Here is a 6,226-nt window from a genome sequence, read left to right as displayed (position 1 = left end):
ACACCCTGGCACAGGAGAGCTGTGCTTTCTCTAGGGCAGTTCTCAGGTGTGGTCCAATTAACTCCTGGGGTGGAGAGGGGTCCTAGGACCCCTTGGGGTCCCAGACTCCTTCACTATTGAAAACCAGTGAAAAATTGGGATGGGTTCAAGATGACATGAACAAAGGCAGCAGCACCATACTGTACTAGCTAATCACTGTATTCCTCACATCCACACACTAAAGAAAACATGCCAGGTTCACATTAAAATGTCCTTGGTGGAGCAGTAAAGATATTAATTGTATTCAATCTCTACCCTTGAGTACATGTCTTTTTAATCTTCTGTGTGATGAAATGGGAGAGTCCACATAAAGCGCTTTTGCTGCATACCAAGGTTCGAAGGTTGCCTGGAGAAAGACACTTGGGCAACTATGTGCCTTTGAGCTGACAGTAGCTGCTTTTTTCATGGGAAACCACTTTTACTGAAGGAATGACAGTCAGACAAACTATGGTTATTCAGACTTGAGCATCTGGTAGACACGTGAGCCTATCACTTCAGAAAAACAACTGACAGTTTTGGTGCCACTGATAAAATTCGGGCTTTCAAGAGAAAATTAGATTTTTGGAAAACTTGTATCTGCCACCATGTGCTCGACAGCTTCCCGATACTTAAACACTTTTCTGATGAGATCAGACGTGAAGTTAAAGAATGTGACATTGTAATATTGTATAATGAAACATGTCGGCAATGAGAAGATCTGCATAATTCAGTAAGCCAAGATTTTCAAATAATCAATGGTTGGTGTTACAAGACCGTGCATGAGTAAAAATCTATGCAACATGTAAGATAAACTAAAATAACGTAATTAATAAGTAATTACAAGCATACTGATATGTTTGCAGGTTTCACACTGCCACTAACCTTTAAGAAACTACCATTTGCAGTTTTAGCTGAATATCGAAGACAAATACCTACAATTTTTTGAAAAGGTTATTAAAATACTCCTCCTTTTTCTGACTACATACCTGTGTAAGGCCACATTTTCTTATATACTTCAACCAAAACAACATGCCACACTAGATGAATGCAAAAGTGCAGATATGAGGATCCAGCTGTCTTCTATTAAGCTAGACATTAAAGAGATTTGCAGAACTGTAAAACGATGCCACTCTTCTAATTTTTCTTGGTAAAATTCAGTTATTTTTCATTGAAAATGTTATTTTTGTTAACATGTAATGGGCTTTTCAATGAATAAATGGTTTAAAAATTTCTCTGTTTTCTAAATGGCAGTTGATATTAACAGATACAACCCATAAACAAAAGTTCTCTGAGGTCCTCAATAATTTTTTAAAGTATAAAGTAAGTTGGGGCACCTGGGTGGCTGGGTCAGTTGAGCATCTGACTCTTGATTTGGGCTCAGGTCATTATCCCAGGGTCAGGTCATTATCCCAGGGTCATGAGATCAAGCCCCACGTTGGGCTCAGCACAGAGCATGGAGCCCACTTAGGATCTTCTCTCTGTCTCCCTCTACCCCACTCATTCTCTGTCTTTCTTAAATAAATAAATAAACAAATAAATAAATAAGTGTATAAAGTGAGATCAGGAGGTTTGAGGAGCTGCTGTTTTACAGTGGAAACTGGGAGTGAAGCTGATGGACCACAGGGCATCTTAACTTCGGCTCCATTAGATACCACCAGACTTTTTCCTAATGCGGTTGTACCAATTTACACTCTCACGACAGCTCTTTCTATTCTCAACATGAGTCCTCTGTCTGTTGTACATGTTCTAAAGACTTTTCTCAATCTGTTTTGTCCCATCTTTTTAGTGAAGAGAAGTTGATCAACCGTAGTCAAATTTATCAGTCTTTTTCTTTATGGTCAGTACTTTTTGCGTCTTGTTTACAAAATCTCTCCATATTCCTAACTTTGTATTCTCCAATATATTCTTCTAAACATTTTACTGCTTGGTATTTCACAGTGAGATTCATGGCACTGCATCCTTATAGGTTATTTAGGGCCTCTACGGGCTGCAGACGGCTTGCAGAAAGGAGCATTTCAAGAGTCATTCTATATGTACAACTGCTTTAACTTTCCATCTGAATATCTCAATTCAACTTAAGAGAAGCCTGTCGATTCAAATGTCTCAGTTAGAAGATAAAAAATAAGAGACCTTGGTTTTTTAACTGGCTCTTGGGTTAGTAAATGTAGCATCCATCTCGTTATAGTGCCCTTCATGCTGCCACAATGAAGTTTTCAAGAAAGTTGTGTTGATGTTTTGTTTTGAGAGAGAACTGAAAGCACTTTGGGAAATTTTCTAGGTCCACAGATTTCAGTATTTCTCAGCATAAGGTAAACCCAAAACAGAGTGAGGTGCAGCTGCTTGCATATAGCGCTTGTTTTGTTTACTTTAATTTACAAAGGGCTGGGTAGTGGCTCCAGGAGGTTCCTCAGTAGGAAAAGCACCAACCATAGCCACCTTGGGAATTGGACAGGGCATTCGTGTCACATATTTGTCACCCTATGAGACTCCAGCATCTTTCTAAAATGTAAGTTATTTCTTCAACGAGACTCAGTAAATATTCATGTCCAAGTACCTGTTTGCACATGAACTACCTGCTTTTATGTATAGCACAGTATTTTTCAAACTACGGATCGTTATCCATTAGTGAGTCATGAAATCAATTAGGTAGATTATAATCAGTATTTTTTTAGTGAACTACAATGGAATATAATAGAAAACATCAGAATGTCTTAAATTATGGTGAGGGTGAATATTGCTTCATGAAATGTACCTCAATTAAACATGTGTATATGTTGTGTGCCACAATGTAAAATGCATTTTTTACTGTTTCTGTCAAAACACTTGAAAGGCACTAGCTTAACATGTTGTAATGAGCATACGTGCTGGGGAATTTTCTTCCCGACAACCATCTCTTATCCGGGGAAACACTCATCCACCCACCCACTCTAGTCGTACGGGTAAACACATGTGTCACCATGTCTCTACATGACCCCCACCTCCCTCAGTCCTGCTGAGTGCTCCAAGGATGCACCTGTGATCTATATTGATCTGATGAGTTCCCTATGATTTTTTTTTTTTTTAACTTGGCCTCCAGAGAACCTTTCAGTGACAGAAACCATAAAATAAACTGCTAGTGGCCAGGTTTCCAACCATGTGGGAAAATGGTCTGCCATAAGAAGGAATGAAACAAACATGCAGAAAGAGGTGAAAGAAGATTTCTGGCCACGTTCAGGCCAGCTTCAATACTGCCCTTCCACAGTTTGGTGACCCAACCCTCTCTTAGATTTTGTAAGTCAAGTCTCTGTTTTCTAAATTGGTTTGATAGGTTTCTGACACGTTCTGTCAAACAAGGAGGTGTGCAATGCCTGTTTCTCCTCCTCAAGTCTCGGGGGCTGAAGTAATGAGTTGAAAATTTAAATCCCAATGAATGATGAAGCGGGTTCTTGCCCTAAAAATCTATGCAACTCTCCCCCGCCCACTTCACCATTTATCACCTAAGAGGGAAAACTGGCACAAGTCATAAAAAGCCACAAATATAAAAAGGCTGTTATTGAATTTCAACTTTGGTCTTCACTACCAAAATGAAATAAAGAACACTTTGGGATAAACATGGTAAATGGGGGTAGGACCCTCAAAGCCTCTTAAGCAAAGTTCACAAACGCACCATTTGTAATATTTTGCGTCTGTTTTTGGCCATCAGAAGCATTACAGTAGAAGGGTACTGCACACATTTTAGTCGGTGGGATATTCTTTTATTTTTCAAAAGTCAGTTCAAAATCATTCTATCAAGTTCTTGGGCCCTGGAGAACAGAGGGAGGGCAGAATCGCCTGATTATAACCAAGTACTGCTGAGTGTGATTCAAAGACTTAGACGCAGAACCATGGGAGAATGAGGGGAGAGACTGGCTGAAGAGTAGAACCTAGAGCTGAGGTGAGTACAATCCAAGCCAAGAGAATGGGAAATTGATGCAGCTTTTAAATTAAAGGGAAATTTCTCTTCCTCTCAGAATATAACATAGCTTCCTCGTATATCTGCTTTACTGGAGGCTGGTGTGCCCTTGACATTTATAATCCAACTGCCTTTGTGTATACCTGAACATCTCATGCAGAATACTGCACAAACTGACCCATTTACATAATGCAGTTTGTTCAGCTTTGGAAACAGCTACTGAGAAAGACAAGTTTAATTCTGGTGCAAGTAAGGTCTATAAAGGCATTCCGTGAGTGTTTTGGTTGGCAAAGTGATCTCTTATATAATGGGACTTGTAATTATTCTGATCATTTTCTGCATTCCCTATCAATTCGGCTTGACTTGGAGACTGCCCAAATTACCAGAGGTTTCAAAAAGGCTCTCCGGATTCTCAGCTGAACAACACTCATGGAGGGCTAGCAAGCGTGTGACTTGCTTGCCTTTAGCTCTCTGAAAATGTATGCTAAGGAATGAAAACTTATCAGCAGAGCTTTTACAACATGGGAAAAGTAATATAGAATGTTCTCAGTCACAACTTGTAGTGACAACACCTGGGGCACCTGGGTGGCTCATTCGTTTGAGTGTCCAACTTCAGCTCAGGTCATGATCTTGCTGTTCTTGAGTTCAAGCGCTGCACTGGGCTCACTGCTATCACCCTGTCATCACAGAGCCCGCTTGGGATCCTCTGTCCTCCCCTGTCTCTCTCTCTCTGCTCCTCTCCCACTCATGCTCACCCACTCTCACAAAAAGGAAATAAATTTTTTAAAAAACTTGTAGGACAACACCTAAAGAAAATTCTGGTGCCAACAATCTCAATTTCATTTGCTTTTTATTTACTTTTAATGTTTATACTTCAGCTTCTCAGGGATGAGCAGCAGGTTTCTGAAATGTTCCAAAGTGGTCACAATTGTCCTTTTTTTCATACAGCTAGAAGGTTAAATAAGAGCTTCTTCATAAATGTTTCCAAAAGACTGAGGCCAAATCTGGGTTATCCATGAATCTATCTGTGACATTCCTAATCTTTTTTTTAATGTTTGAACACTTAGCGCTGGGCGCACCTTACCTTGGATGGAGCCTCCCCCCCGTACTCCCACACTCCTGCAGGTGTGGGTCCGGAACAGGGCAGGTGCTCAGGAATGCCTGCGGGAAGCTCAACTCCAATTGAGCCTCCCTCAATGGGAATGGAATGGGGACAGTAGCCTCTGCTTGGGGAGGTGTCCTTTCTTTTTTTTTTTTTTTTTAAAGAATGAGCACACTGGTCTGAGTCTGGGGAATGAGCCCTAACTCTTAGTCTCTGTGATTCACTAAAGTTGCACTTTCCTTATGGAAGAGCTTTCCTCTAGATAAAAAATATATATACATATGTATATACACAAACTGAACAGTACCTAAGGTTCATTCTGCACTACCATTCTAAGTAAGAATTTAAAAGATTCCATCTTTTTTATCGGAGTATTAACTTCAACGTCAGTCCAGAAGCTGCCTATTGATGATGCAGGTGCTCGTCCTCAGAGGAACACGAACTGGTCACTAACCTGGATTTGCTGACTGTGGTTTTCTGTGCAGAAACGAGAGTGAGAGGTGGGGGGGACCAGGAAGCTGGCTGTTCTCCACTGCTCGTTCCTGGTCTGGTGAAGGGAATATTGGAGCAGGAGGTCAAAAGGTAGGGATTCCCGATTCCAGTCTCGGCTCTAGCACTTACTCCTATGTGCCCTGGACAAGCCATAAACACTCAGAATTCTGCTCCTCATTTAGAAGAGGAAAGAGCATGACTCACGCGGTGGCTGTGGCCGTGGCCTAGGACACTGCCCCTGAGAGTGCTTACCAACTGCAATGCACCACACACACCTACGTGGTATCATTATCTGTAACAAATGTGCCAAAATACTAGTTTTCAACAAACTCTGAAGTGTGAAAATAAAAAGCGGATGCTTTTACAAAAGGTTAAAATTAAAATGCTCCTTTGGTTTCTGTTCGCATCATATCCACCGTGGAACAGACAGCAGGATCATCACGTAGGAGTTAAACGCTGAGCCCCACCTGGCTCTCCCGCTGCTCCCCACCACTGACTTCAGTTATCGAACATCTGTCTCTGCCCCTCCTACTATTTGTCTACAATTACAAACAGCTTCTTGCAGCGATGTGAAACCGCACTGCTGCTCACTGCTAAACTGGGACACTTCAGGCCCACTTTCTAAACTTCAAGTCGGCTGGGCAGACCCCCTGCGGCCATTCCCGTAGGCCGTGGGCGCGGGT

This window comes from Crocuta crocuta, unplaced genomic scaffold (assembly GCF_008692635.1).
Source record: "Crocuta crocuta isolate KB4526 unplaced genomic scaffold, BGI_CrCroc_1.0 scaffold113, whole genome shotgun sequence".
In the NCBI taxonomy this organism is placed as follows: Eukaryota; Metazoa; Chordata; class Mammalia; order Carnivora; family Hyaenidae; genus Crocuta; species Crocuta crocuta.
Note: the sequence above shows the minus strand (reverse complement) of the source record.